Source organism: Leptonychotes weddellii, chromosome 12 (genome assembly GCF_054177405.1).
Source record: "Leptonychotes weddellii isolate Sample4059 chromosome 12, ASM5417740v2, whole genome shotgun sequence".
Classification (NCBI taxonomy): Eukaryota; Metazoa; Chordata; class Mammalia; order Carnivora; family Phocidae; genus Leptonychotes; species Leptonychotes weddellii.
Window position 1 is genome coordinate 47107274 of NC_138380.1, and position 15338 is coordinate 47122611.

At 40.8% G+C, this 15338-nt stretch overlaps 1 protein-coding gene and 1 pseudogene across 4 annotated transcripts in view; one reads left to right on the plus strand and one right to left on the minus strand.

The window, feature by feature from the left end:
• The window catches only part of IGF2BP3 (insulin like growth factor 2 mRNA binding protein 3), a 157537-nt gene that overhangs the window by 30891 nt on the left and 111308 nt on the right, over positions 1-15338 (plus strand). The gene's annotated exons all lie outside the window — the stretch shown is intronic.
• On the minus strand, positions 14343-14443 carry LOC115939443 (U6 spliceosomal RNA; annotated as a pseudogene).

Genomic DNA, 15338 nt, shown 5'->3' on the forward strand with positions numbered 1-15338 from the left:
AAAAAAAAAAAAAGTTAAAACTTTGACCTAGGTCCTTTCCCAGCCCTTCTCAAGCCTGGGTAAAAATTAAAATGACCTGATAAGCGGACAAATGGTGGTTAGGGGGTGTGTTTGTGTGCTGCCCCCTGGTGGATGGTCTGTCCTGATAGCTTACATTCTGCATTTGTTTCTACAAGTCAGTCTTCAGGCAATTAATTAACGGCTTGGCCGTTTAACACGTTCTTAAGTGTTTTGAAAATGCATAAGCTTTTATTTCAACATTTTTACAAGGTGTTAAAGTCTAAAGCCCAGCCCACTAAAATTTTAATGCCTTGTACAGATTGTTAACGACAGATTTAGTTTGTGATAGTTTTTCTAATAGTAAAGCTTTCAAAAGGGTTAGAACATTTAGGAAAGGGCTGGACAGGCCGGGTGGAAAGGGCCATTTTAAACTCTTGGTGTCAGTATTACAGAGAGAGCCTGAGGGCAGGTAGATGTGTTGTGGGTACACCTGAGGGAATGTACTGTATGTATTGTGCAAAGGTGAGAGCCTATATGCTTGTATACCTTTGGTGCTCAATGCCCCGTCTCCTTTTGGCTTATGCTAAACTTTTTGGCCAGTTACATTAACATGGTAAAGAAGACCAAGAGTTTGTTCCTTTGAGAGACTGTCCTTCATGGGTTTGGAGATGTGAGTCATAGATAGTGTTTAGGTATAATCACACTGATTATTTTTTTAATTATTACTATTTTAAGTAATCTTTATGCCTAACTTGGGGCTTGAACTCACGACCTCGGGATCAAGAGTTGCATGCTCCACCACCTGAGCCAACCAGGTGCCCCTACTCACAATGATTATAAGCATGATACTACATTTTATTTATTTTACTTATTTTTTTAAAGATTTTATTTAGTTATTTGACAGAGAGAGAGGCAGTGAGAGAGGGAACATAAGCAGGGGGAGTGGGAGAGGGAGAAGCAGGCTTCCCGCGGAGCAGGGAGCCCGATGCGGGGCTCGATCCCAGGACCCTGGGATTGTGACCTGAGCTGAAGGCAGATGCTTAACAACTGAGCCACCCAGGTGCCACCGATGATACTACATTTTAGATTGTCTTGACTGAGCCAGCCAGGCAGCCATGATAGGCAGTTTTAACATGTCACCTTCTAAACATGGCAGAAAGTGGAGCTGTTGAATTTTCTAGCATCTGGGGTTTTTAGGTTTATTTAGATTTTACCATCACTGCTCTTGGAAATTTGTCATTTTTTTTTTTTTTTTCAGAATGTAATTGGAAGTAAGAATATAATTTGGAAATGTGAAATATAGTTACTGAAGTTCTAAAGAAAAAACACAAATACATTATCATAAAGCTGCTTTTTTTTTTTTAAGTTTTATTTACTTAAGTAACGTAGCTCTTCACCCAAAGTGGATCTCGAACTCACAACTTGGAGATCAGGAGTCACATGCTCTCCAACTGAGCCAGCCAGTGCTCCTTTTGCAAAGCTTTCTTAATTAAAAGACTAATGCCTAATACTTTTAAGATTATTTTATCAAACAGCTATTACATCTCAGCATGTTGGGCCCTTGAAAGGACTTCCCAGAAGGGAACTTCTTGAAATATCCTATGCATTGGATATGTTATTGTCAGTAGAGTTATTTGTCTTATTCATGTCTCATATTAGCTTCTGGGTGAAGCTGGATATTTTGGTTACTTTGAAATGATCTACTGTTTTGATGTGACTTCATTGATCATCCTCTATGAAATGTGGGTATAAACTAGGTAATTTCTAGAATTTTCTGCAGGAGATTGGGATTGATAGTATTATGATTATATTGGACAGTTTTCTTGAAGATCTGTGGGAGCGGTTTTTTTCTTACATAAAAGTCAAATAGTAGACACCTAAAATTAAGGTAGAAATCGCATGGAAATTGGAGTGAGAAGTTTCAGTTTGGCTTTTCATTTACCTGCTTTTTACCTTGGTTAAAAGAACCTCTTGAGACTTTTTCCTTAATCTATAGAGTGGGACTGTTAATGCCTACTGGACTTGGTTGTTGGTGTAAGGACACACTGAAAATGTATTTCAAGTGCCTGGCATGATCTTTTGCCCTTTAGAAGTCACTGAATAAATGGTATCTCTTCTTTTAATTCTCAATATTGAAATTTAAAAATTGATTCTTAAATTGTAATTGTGGCAGAAATAATCTGGAGATGATTACTCTCCCTGGGTGTTGCTGACTTTAATCTTGCTAGCAGTAGAAAATGCAACTTTTCATCTGCTTCGTCTTTTGTTTGTATCAGAATTGGCATAAATGCAAATTGTGTAGAATTGTTGGACCGTGTAACAAAGAGTTCTTTCTATTTTTTATATATTTTTAAAGATTTTATTTTAGAAAGAGAGCTTGCAAGTGCGCATGAACAGGGGGAAGGGCAGAGAAGCAGACTCCCTGCTGAGCAGGGAGCCTGATGCGGGACTTGATCCCAGGACCCCCGATCATGACCTGAGCCAAAGGCAGATGCTTAACGACTGAGCCACCCAGGCGCCCCCAAAGAATTCTTTTTAAATGAATGACACAGATAATGTCACTAATATACATTGTTACAAGATAGTTTTTTGTGAATATTCTATATTTGAAGTTACACTGTAGTTATTAAAATGAAAGGAATCTTGTACTTTCCACCTTAGGCAAGAGGAGACTGTCATCTAAAGCAGTCTTAGGGGGCGCCTGGATGGCTCAGTCGTTAAGCCTTTGGCTCAGGTCATGATCCCGGAGTCCTGGGATCCAGCCCCACATCCGGCTTCCTGCTCAGTGGGGAGTCTGCTTCTCCCTCTGCCCTTCACCCTGCTCTTGTTCATTCTTACTCTGTCTCTCAAATGAATAGATACAATCTTTTTAAAAAAGATTTTATTTATTTATTTGACAGAGAGCGAGATAGCGAGAGCAGGAACATAAGCCTGGGGAGAAGCAGGCTTCCTGCCAAGCAGGGAGCCGGACACGGGGCTCGATCCCAGGACCCTGGGATCATGACCTGAGCCCAAGGCAGACGCTTAAGGACTGAGCCACCCAGGCGCCCCGAATAGGTACAATCTTTAAAAAAAAGGGAGGGGGGGCAATCTTAGGACCTTTTAGTGTTTCTGCAGTATGGGAAATGCTAATGTGGTTGAAGGTTATGTGAGTGAAAAGTACTTAGGCTTCTTCACTATCAGACAATTATACAAACTTAAATCATATTTTTCTTCTAAAACTTTTTTTATGTTACAAGTACTACCAAGCCTTGGGCTTGATTTTGGTGGGATTTATCATTTGTGAAGATGGCAACTTCTAGAGACTAGAGAGCAAAAAAAAAAAAGGAAATTTCAGAAGTACTACAGTAGAGACAATAATGTAATAAATCCTCTTCACCCATCACCTAGCTTCAAGAATCACCAGCTGATGACCAGCCTGGTAACCAGCCGGTTGGATATCTATGCCCCAATGTCGTACATCCCCCGATTATTTCTGAAGCAAATTCAAGGCAGCCAAGTATATTATATTCCAAGTTCTTTACATTGCTTCTCTAAAAGACAAGGACTTACAGACTATCATTATTACTTATAAAAAACACGGGCACTAATTCATGATAATAGTCCAATTTTTCCCAGTTATCTAATTGTTTTGTTTTGTTTTGGCCGTTCATTTGAATTAAGATTTATGTAAGTTCCATACATTTGTGATTGGTTGATATGTCTTAAGGCTTTATTTATTTATTTTTTGAAAAGATTTTATTTTTGAGAGAGTCTGAGTGAGCATAAGCAGTGCAGAGAGGCAAAGGCAGAGGGAGAAGACTCCCATTGAGCAGGGAGCCCGATGTGGGGCCTAATCCCAGGGCCCTGAGATCATGACCTGAGCCGAAGGCAGATGCTTAACGACTGAGCCACCCAGGCGCCCCTTTCTTTCTCTCTCTCTCTTTTTAATGTCTAGGTTCCCCATCTTTTTTCTTTGATACTTACTAGAAAACTTAGATATTTGTCCTGGAGAGTTTCCCAGGGTCTGGATTTTGCTGATGTGGTGTCATTTAACATGTAACTCTGTCCCCAGAGGACACCATAGGTCTAGAGAATTTATGATATTCAGTGATGCTTTATTATTATTTTTTTTAAAGATTTATTTATTTGACAGAGACAGTGAGAGAGGGAACACAAGCAGGGGGAGTGGGAGAGGGAGAAGCAGGCTTCCCGCGGAGCAGGGAGCCCGATGCGGGGCTCGATCCCAGGACCCTGGGATTGTGACCTGAGCCGAAGGCAGATGCTTAATGACTGAGCCACCCAGGTGCCCTTATTATTTTTTTAATTGGCAAACATGTTTTAGGCAAGACATGAGAATGTTTTAATGTCTTGGCCAAGTTGTATTTGTATAAAGGAATAACAGATTCAAGTGGTTTTTTTCATGTGAGTTCAAGTCTATAGATGAGGAAGCATGTTGCATTGAAGCATAGATTCTTCAACCTATTCTTCCTTAAGTAGTGTAGACATACCTGGTTTTGTTTTTTCACCTCACCAGAAAGTAGTCTTTTTTTTTTTTTTTTTAAAGATTTTATTTCTTTATTTGATAGAGTACAGGCAGAGAGAGATGGAGAAGCAGGCTCCCCGATGAGCGGGAGCCCAATGAGGGGCTTGATCCCAGGGCCCTGAGATCATGACCTGAACTGCAGGCAGACGCTCAACCGACTGAGCCACCCAGGCGCCCCCTCACCAGAAAGTTAAGTAGCTTATTAAGCAGGAAAAAATTGGCTGCTGTAAACCTGGTAAGGTTGCATTGCATTTATATTATTATTTATGCTCCTTGCTGGGAGAAGGATTATCTACAAAGTGGTATATGGTTATATCTTGGGAGAAAAGCTAGAGTTGGGTTGCCTTGGTACAAAGTATGTCAGACCAAGATGTTTGGATCAAACTTATATACCTTCTTTGCTTTCTTGATACATAAGAATTATTAAAGACCTACTTATTTTAAAAAATTTATTGTAGAGGCAGATCGTGTGAGTTGGGGGAGGGTCAGAGGAAGAGGAAGAAAAGTAGATTCCTGGCTGAGTGTGGAGCCTGACTGAGGGCTCGATGTCATGACCAATCATGACCTGAGCTGAAATCAAGAGTTGGACGCCTAATTGACTGAGCCACCCAGGTGCCCCAAGAATTCTTGACTTACATGAAACTGAGAATTTTCATACTGATTGTCTTGTGAGCAATTAACAGTTGTTTGCTTATTTTATTTGCTTGATTATATAAAACATTAAAATTGGAAATATAAACCTTGTGGGTTGTATAATTCTACTTCTTAGAAACAAGGAAGGCATCTACACTCTTCCTTCTTCAGACTCTTAGATAGTGGGATAATTGTAGTGTCTAAAGTTCATGAGTAGGTGATAGAATTTAATAGTAAACGTCGACTTCTCCACTTAAAAAAAAACAACAAACTAAAAACCCCCAAAACCAACAAAACGAAAATCCAAGGATTTAGGATTGGCCTTAGATAAGAACAACATCCAGTTAGTAGTAACATAAAATAAAAAGCGTTAATGTAGAGATACCCCTATATTCAAAATACAGCACTTTTAAAAGTTTAGTCACCTTGGCTCAGTCAGTGGAGCTTGTGACCCTTTATCTGGAGTCTTGAGTTTGAGTCCCATATTGAGAGTAGAGTTTACTTAAAAAAGAAGTTTAGTCACCTTAAAACACCTCTTCTTGCAGGTACAAGTACAGTTTACTTAGTGAAGGTGAATTTTAAGTGAGACATAATTCCCTATGAAACTTTTTTTCTTGATCCTGAAATTCCATTGACGAACAGAAATAAAATTTGATCAATTGGTTTTTTCCTTTGAGTGTCAAGTATACCAAATTTTAAGCAGCTCTGTCCAACTGAAAAATGTGAACTATGTATGCAATTTTAACTTTTCTAGTAGCCACAGTAAGAAGTAAAAAGTAACAGGTAAAATTAATACTAGTATTTTATACAATTCAATATATCTAAAATTTTAATCTTTTAACATGTGGTCAGTATTAAAAATTGTTGAGAAATCTATTTTTAAAATTATTTATTTTAGGGAAAGTGAGCATGAGCAGGGGGAGGAGCAGAGGGAGAGTGACAAGTGGACTCTGCTGAGCGCAGAGCCTGACATGGGGCTTGATCCCATGACCCCAGGATCATGACCTGAGCTGAAATTGAGTAGGATGCTTAACTAAGCCACCCAGGCACCCCTTTTGAGAAATTTAAATTTTTTTTTGTACTAAGTCTTCAAAATCTGTTATACTTTATACTCACAGAATACATCAATTCAAACTGGATTAGCCACACTTCCAGCCTCATGCAGCTAGTTGCTATTCCATTGGACAGAGTTGTTTTAATACAGACAGCTTTTAAAATCACGTTTTAAAAATAAGTCTTGCTGGAAAAAATGTATTGGTATTTATAAAATTAATTTAACTGGAAAAACATGGGAATGAGTAATTTTCTTTGCTTTTTTTTTTAGGGAATGATTAATTTTCAACGTGACTCAAACATTATTAGAGATTTTGTATCTGAATATTCCCTTGTGATCACCCTAATTTTCAAGGAAGATACATGTAATTTGCTATATTGTGTTAATGTTGTACTTTTGAGTTATACAGGCAGTGAGCTTTTTATTTAAATAGTAACTCCCTAACGTTCAACTGCATGTGTTTCGGTGGTTGGTTGAAATACTGGTGGTGACTTTTTTGTTTAAAGACCCAGTTTCAGGGCCACCTGGGTGGCTCAGTCGTTAAGTGTCTGCCTTTGGCTCAGGTCATGATGCCAGGGTTCTGGGATCGAGCCCTGCATCGGGCTCCTTGCTCCGCAGGAAGCCTGCTTCTCTCTCTCCCACTCCCCCTGCTTGTGTTCCCTCTCTCGCTGTGTCTCTCTCTGTCAAATAAATAAATAAAAATCTTAAAAAAAAAAAAAAAAACCCAGTTTCAGATTCAGATTGAAGACTACAGAAATCTTTAGCTATTCAGGAATTAAGGATCAGTTTGTACCGTATTAATTCAACTATTTTAGAACACTATTCTGTTGTATTGCCTTGCACATGTCCTAAGGAAGTGTAAGAACTTTGACTGTATTTCTCCATTGATGGGACATTTCTCCTACAAGAGAGATAGGAGTGTGTACTGCAAACATTAGTAATAGGAACAGCACACAGAAGAACATTTAGCCTTTCTTGGACTCTGCCAGCCTATACTATACCCTTGGCTTTGGTCAAGTTTTCATCCATACACTTAGGGCTGTAGACTGTTCTACATAGATGAAGATAAGGTGTGCAACTTTAAAACATATATACACTTGTTTTATTTAAAGATATTTATTTATTTATTTATTTATTTATTTGACAGAGAGAGAGATAGCGAGAGCAGGAACACAGCAGGGGGATTGGGAGAGCGAGAAGCAGGCTTCCTGCCGAGCAGGGAGCCCGATGCGGGACTCGATCCCAGGACCCTGGGATCACGACCCGAGCCGAAGGCAGACGCTCAACGACTGAGCCACCCAGGTGCCCCTACACTTGTTTTATTTAAAGGGACTAAAACACGGATGTGGTTCCCATGGTGATCTGGGAGTTAGGGGATGACAGAAGAATCACTTCAGATTTTCACTTCCAACTTTTTTTCATTCATTCCTTGTTTAAGCAATGTTGCTTAAATCGCTCATAATGAGCCAGGCAATTTGCTAAGCACTTGAATATGCAACAGTGAATAAGATAGAAATAATTTAGCCCTCATGGGATTTGCCCTGATAAATGAACATCAGTGGTCCCCAGACTTAAGTGTGTGTAAATCCACATTTCTCCAGCCCACCTCAGAGATTCTGATTTAGGAGGTCTGCATTGGGGCCTTGAAATTCTCATTTTAAGAAGCCCTCCTGGTTCTAATGTAGAGGGTCCCGTAGACCACACTTGGAATAACATCTCTTTATGGTTTAGAGGACATCATACTTTGTCCTCTTTTCCTTTCTTCCATCCAGTATTCAGTTCACTAGGACCTGGCATCCTCTTTAACTGTTGGAACAAATATGTGTTTTTTTTGTTTTGTTTTTTAAAGATTTCATTAATTTATCTACAGAGCAAATGAGAGAGCACAAGTAGGGGGGAGAAGGAGAGAGAGAAGCAGGTTCCCCACTGAGCAGGGAGCCTGATGTGGGGCTGGATCCCAGGGCCCTGAGATCATGATCTGAGCGGAAGGCAGACATTTAACTGACTGAGCCACCCAGGCACCCCTTTAACAGAGATTCTTAACTTGAGGTTAAGATTTACTGATTTACTCCATGTTGCTCCCTCCTTCTTGTTTTTACTGACACTCTTTTAAGACTGCCCTAAAATGTCTGATTTCTTCTAGGCTGTAAAATCTTTGGGGGAGAAAGCACTGATGTTACAGAGTTAGTTAGAACTGTTGAAATCTAGAACTGGTTTCTCTTGCTTTATCTTAGGTTATACTACAGGTTGGAAATAAGGCTGATGTCCCCCTTAACAATAAGTAAGGTTTATTTTATAAAACAAAACCAAAAAAATCTAAAGCCATCCATGATTCTCCCAGCTGGAGTGTGTAATGGTCCCTTTTACTGGGTCTCTGGGTGCTTCGTAGTTTTCTCTACAAATTTAAGGCTAGGTCTTTGAGCATGCTACAGCTTTATATGAGAAAATAACATAAGAGAATCCTTGAGTCAGAGGCTTTGATAAGAGACTATCAAGTCAGTGATGAGGCAAGGTTATGCCAGTTGTTACTTTTCACCAGCAATGTGTATTAAACTTTTTTAAAAATTGAGGTGGACCCCAGGGCACCTGCGGTGGGGGTGGGGGGGGCGCTCAGTCGTTAAGTGTCTGCCTTCGGCTCAGGTCATGATCCCAGGATCCTGGGATCGAGCCCCACATTGGGCTCCCTCCTCAGCGGGAAGCCTGCTTCTCCCTCTTCCACTCCCCCTGCTTGTGTTTCCTCTCTCGCGGTCTCTCTGTCAAATAAATAAATAAAATCTTTTAAAAAAAAAAAAAATAGAGGTGGACCTTTTATAGAGCCACTTCTTAAAAAATCAGAAATGATATATATACATATATAAAATATTGAATGCTATTACTAATATAAGTAATTAGCAATACTGAATTTGGCCGGGTTGAACAAGTTCCTTTTTGGATATAGATTGAATTGGTTGGTACAGCTGGAATTAAAGTGTGCGGCTGATACAGAGTGCCTCCAAGTGGTGGGTCAAAGAGGCCACACTATACTGCTCTAAATCCACAGGTTTGGCTTTTTTTTGGAAAATGACTGGTCGAAATGTGGACCATGTGTCCTATTTCCTTGCATAAGAAAACAAGGCAGAGAGAAACCTGTTACAAGTTAGATTTGGTTTTCTTTTCCTGCCTTCTGCTGGTGTTAGCCTGTTAGGTTGTGATTAGAGCCTCAGTCTTGTTATGAGGTGAGAAATCAGTGATTTCCTTGATTTGTATAAGTGTTGGTAGAAAGAAAGGGGTGCAACAGAGCCTTATGTGGGAAATAAGGTGAAGAAAATGTACATTCAGGACGTGTAGGTAATTTGGACAGAAGGTTGCAAGTCTAATACATTTTTGTTTCTTGCATTAGGACTTACCTGTGAAATGACTGGCTTCCTAAGCGCCTGGGTGCCTGTGTATGCAGTTGTCCTGATACCTTGAGGCAGTTGAGTTAGCCAAGTTTTCAGCATTGTTGCCTTCCTTTCTTGTTATTAATATGTAACTTTGTCCATTTAATGTCACTATTGAGTCTTGATATGTAAATGATCATTTTTTGGTTTAAAGCTGTGGGATAAAGTGAAAATTTTGCATAGGATTAGCCTATATTTGACCTTGAGGGTGTAATAAAAATTACAGCCTGTAATCTTTCTGAAGTCATTTGATGTGGTTACATTGTTGGTTGGATTATAAGTGAAATCAGTGATTGAATATATAACGTAGTTAAGAGAGTAAACTCTGGAGCCAGAATGCCCGGAGATGGATGCTGACCCTGCTACACATGAGCAGTGTCTATTTGGACAGGTTAAACTTATGCTTTGTTTCCTAATCAATAAAATGCTGCCTGAGAGGGTTGAATGAGGTAACAGACACTGTCTTAGGCAGTGTGGCTGCTATTACAAAATACCACAGACCGGGTGGCTTAAACAACAGACATTTATTTATCACCTTTCTAGAGGCTGGGAAGTCCAAGATCAAGGTGCAGGCAGATGCTTTCTGTTCTTGGTAAGAGCCCTCTCTTCCTGGCCTGTGGAGAGATGCCTTCTTGCCTTGCTTTCTTGCTGTGGCTCACATGGCCTCTCTTCAGCATGTGCCAGGGAAGGAGCACTGGTCTCTCTTCTTGCAAAGATAGGGATCCTGGGGCGGCTGGCGGACTTAGTCAGAAGAGCATGCAACTCTTGATCTTGGGGTTGTGAGTTGGAGCTCCATGTTCAGTGTAGAGATGACTTAAAAAAAAAAAAATCTTAGAGAAAAAAAGGAGTAATTCTCCATCCTCATGACGTCATCTAACTAATCCGGAGTACTTTCCCAAAGGCCCAGCTTCCTAATACCATCATGTTGGAGGTTAGGGCCGCAGCATAGGAATTTTGGGAGGTGAGGGGACACAAACGTTCCATCCACAACAGCATTTCCTTGTTTATATTCTTATCTGCTGTCAAACTTTACAGTGAAGAAACGATGCAAATAAGAAAGACACGTGGCAACAACCTAGTAATCTAAAATTTGAATTGGAAGTAATCCACATGAATACATGGTTTATTTCTCTTTCAAACAAAATGTCTGTTTTCCAGCTGTGGCCTAGGAGCAATGACCAATGACCACCCTAATAATAATGAGCACTCTATTTTTTTTTTTATTTTAAAGATTTTATTTATTTATTTGAGACAGAGAGAATGAGAGAGACAGAGAGCACATGAGAGGGGGGAGGGTCAGAGGGAGAAGCAGGCTCCCTGCCGAGCAGGGAGCCCGATGCGGGACTCGATCCAGGGACTCCAGGATCATGACCTGAGCCGAAGGCAGTCGCTTAACCAACTGAGCCACCCAGGCGCCCAATAATGAGCACTCTAGTGACTAGAGTGTGTCTCACTGTATTATTTCTGACTAATAGGGACTAGCACTTTATGTAGAAAAAGCTGATTGTAGAGGGGCTAGGAGATGTACCAGTTGAACGCAGATTCTCACGTCATAATAGAAAGCAAAGGAGCTCTCAGAGACTGTTGGAGTCCTGTCACAAGATGCAGGAGTGAATATGAAGAAGCTTGCACTGACTGGCCAAAGATGGGGCAATTTGAGCATCAGAAGGAATTAATGCAATGGATTTATGCACCCAAAATACCTATGACTCTGAATTTATGATGATACTGAAAAGAAATAAACATTTGGTTATCTTAGGACAATGCCAGAGCACCAGCTCATCATTCTGAAAAGTTTGAAATAGCAGTGTCTCCTGAAAGAAGAAATGGAGATGAGGATTTGCATGAAACTGATTTATTTTGGGCATGATTTCAGGAAGCAAGAGTTGAGGGAATGGGGAGAGGTAATGGGGAATTCAGAAAAGCCAACGAAAGGTGCTTTATTGAGATTGCCATAAGGACATGGGACCTTAGAGAAATGTATAGAATGCCTCCCAGATGAAGATGGGCATTTATCTCCTGGCTAGTTCCCTTCCCTTGTAAACTGTGGATTGTTCTGAGGGTTTCATCTCTCCTTTGCTTCCAGACTCTTCCTGTACTCTTCGGAGGCTTTGGAGAAAGCCCTGAGGTAAAACAGAGATGCGTAAGGTGTGTGCTTAGGGGTGGAAGGAGGCAGGGCAGCCTCACTGTGCATGGGCCTGTCTACCACAGCTGTGGATGCAATTGGAGGTGAGTGAGGGGATGTGAGAAGGAGCACAACACCATCTGCAGAAGGGAAAGAATCAAGTATTTTTTCTGTCTTCACTCTACTGGCTGTACTTTAGAGTATACAGTTATTTAACAAGGGAAAGTTGTTCTTCATGGAAGAACTGGAGCTGAATTAAAAAAATGCAGAAGACATGGTAAAATGAGAAAACTACTTTCAATCTTGAATGAAATAATGGAATTAGGCAGTGATCGTTGGTGATTGCAGCATCACAGGGAGACAGCTAGAAACAGACATCTCCTGGAAATACAAGTCCCTTTTTCTTTCTTTTTTTTTTTTTTTTAAAGATTTATTTATTTGACAGAGACGGCGAGAGAGGGAACACAAGCAGGGGAAGTGGCAGGCAGAGGGAGAAGCAGGCTTCCCGCTGAGCAAGGAGCCCAACGCGGGGCTTGATCCCAGGACCCTGGGATCATGACCCGAGCCGAAGGCAGCCACTTAACTGGCTGAGCCACCCAGGTGCCCCTTTCTTTTTTTTTTTTTTAAGTTTCATTTATTTAATCTTTACACCCAACGTGGGTCTTGAACTCAGGACCCTGAGTTCAAGAGTTGGCTGCTCCTCCGACTGAGCCAGCCAGGTGCCCCCAGTACAAGACACTTACTTGTGATATATTGTCTTTCCCCAAACAAGCGACAACAACAAAAAACAAATTGAATCTTCAGCTCTAATTACAGAGGGACAGAGGAGAATATTAAACACCATCATGGGGCTATAATTAGCAAAATCCGGGCAGTGAGAAACTATCGGACAAATGACAGGTTTGGGTCACCCCCCTCCCCAAGTTGCAAGGTAAAAAAAGGGAAACAGTGTGGATTATGAGACTAGAATCATAATCAACGAAATGCAATATATGGCTCTTTTGGGATACTGATTGAACAAACTTAATTTTTTTTTTTTAATTGGAGAACTTGACTAGATAATATGAAATTTTTGTTCATTTTTAAGGGCTGATAATAGTATTTTGCCTACTGGGGCACCTGGGTGGCTCAGTCGGTTAAGCGGCTGCCTTCGGCTCAGGTCATGATCCTGGAGTCCCTGGATCGAGTCCCGCATCGGGCTCCCTGCTCGGCAGGGAGCCTGCTTCTCCCTCTGACCCTCCCCCCTCTCATGTGCTCCCTCTCTCTCATTCTCTCTGTCTCAAATAAATAAATAAAATCTTTAAAAAAAAAAAATAGTATTTTGCCTACTTAAAATCCATTTCATTTATTTAAATTTTTTTTTTTTTTTAAGATTTTATTTATTTATTTGACAGAGACAGAGACAGCGAGAGCAGGAACACAAGCAGAGGGAGCGGGAGAGGGAGAAGCAGGCCTCCCACAGAGCGGGGAGCCCGACGCGGGGCTCGACCCCAGGACCCTGGGACCACGACCCGAGCCGAAGGCAGACACCCAACGACTGAGCCACTCAGGCGCCCCTCATTTATTTAAATTTTTTAAAGATTGTATTTTTGAGAGCACGAGCACAAGCAGGAGGGGGGAGGGGAGGGGCATAGGGAGAAGCAGACTCCCTGATCAGCAGGGAGACTCGATCCCAGGACCCTGAGACCATGACCTGAGCCGAAGGCAGACGCTTAACCGACTGAGCCACCCAGGCGCCCCTAGATTATAACAAATTTTAATTTAACTATCAGTTGCGTGCTTTTCAGGTGCCAAGCGCTGTTCCAGGTTCTAAACACAACAGAGAATGAGATGGCCTAATTAATTAGTTTCTGTTCTAAGACGTGTATATCCTATTGTTATTTAGGTGTGCTTTAGGTGGAGGTAGAACACCAACTCACTTTGCCGATAGTTAAACTGAACTTGAGTGATTAGGTAACCATATGGTAGAAACGTATCTGTATCTATTTTCTTGACTCTTAACTATTTAGAATCAAACCTAAATATAACCTAATTTTAAAAGCTGGGATGGGAGATCAGTGAAGCAGTTGATGGTCCTTTTTTCTTTTTTTAAATATGAACGAACTTGATTTACTTGTATAATTTTTTTAATAGAATTTAAACTTGTTTTGTTTGTTTAAAATAATCTCTACACACAATGTGGGGCTCAAACTCATGACCTTGGGATGAAGAGTTGCATGCTCTACCGCCTGAGCCAGCCAGGCACCCCTGGATTTACTTGCATAGCTAGGGAAAATCTAAAACATAATACTGAGCAAAAAAAAATAACTTGCGAAATTTATATACAGTAAATTTATCTATAAAAATAGGGAATGCAGGATGCCTGGGTGGCTCAGTTGATTGAGCATCCAAGTCTTGATTTCTGCTCAGGTCGTGATCTCGGGGTGGTGCGGTTGAGCCCCAAATCAGACTCTGCTCTCAATGAGGAGTCTGCTGGAGATGCTCGCTCTCTCTCTCTCTCTCTCGCTCCCCCCCCGCCCCTCCTCCCACTCACACATGCGCATGTGCACATGCTCGCTCTCTCTCTTGCTTTCTCAAATAAATTCTAAAAAAAAAATTTCACGAATTTGCGTGTCATCCTTGCTCAGGCCAGGTTAATCTTCTCTGTATCGCTTCAATTTTAGTGTATGTGCTGCCGAACGGAGCACGCAGGTTGTGCATAGCCAACTCGTTAAGTGCAGCAGAGGGATGGATGTTCTCAAGGACTTCCCACATCAGAAGTTTGTGTTTATGTGCTGGATGGTTAGAATTCATGCCTTTTCTTGGTCTCTTTTAATGCTGAGCCTTTTGGGTCTTGTACTGTTGAGAAGGGAGCATGGGGTTAGGAGCAGGGGAGAAACTGCAGAGGTTAAGATAAGTTACTGGTAAGTGGGAAAGAACAACTCTAGATGTGAAAACACTAACTATATGAAAATAATCTGATGTTTGTCTAAAATGAAACTTGAGAGAATCAGATAATGGAAATTGGACAGCCATTTAAGGGAAATAATTAGTTTGGAGTGACTTTCAATAAGTAAATGGGTGTTGGATATACATTTTGAAGAATGTGTTGGGAAAACATGACTAATGGATTACTTCTAATGTACAAAAGATGGTATTCTATTTAAAGAATTTCTTGGGAGCCCTGTGAAGTGGTATTTATTTTTGAGATATGAATAATCACCTGCTAGTTGACCTAAACTCTGTATGTACCCTTATATGTGTACTTTTGAGGGAAAATTTTGATAATATATATACCGAGGAAAGAGTCAAAGGGGATGAATACTTAGTTTCTTTTTTTTTTTTTTACATTTTTTTATTCTTATGTTAATCCCCATACATTACATCATTAGTTTTAGATGTAATGTTCCATGATTCATTGTTTGTGCATAACACCCAGTGCTCCATGCAGAATGTGCCCTCCTCAATACCCACCACCAGGCTAACCCATCCTCCCACCCCCCTCCCCTCTAGAACCCTCAGTTTGTTTTTCAGAGTCCATCGTCTCTCATGGTTCGTCTACCCCTCCGATTTCCCCCGCTTCATTCTTCCCCTCCTGCTACC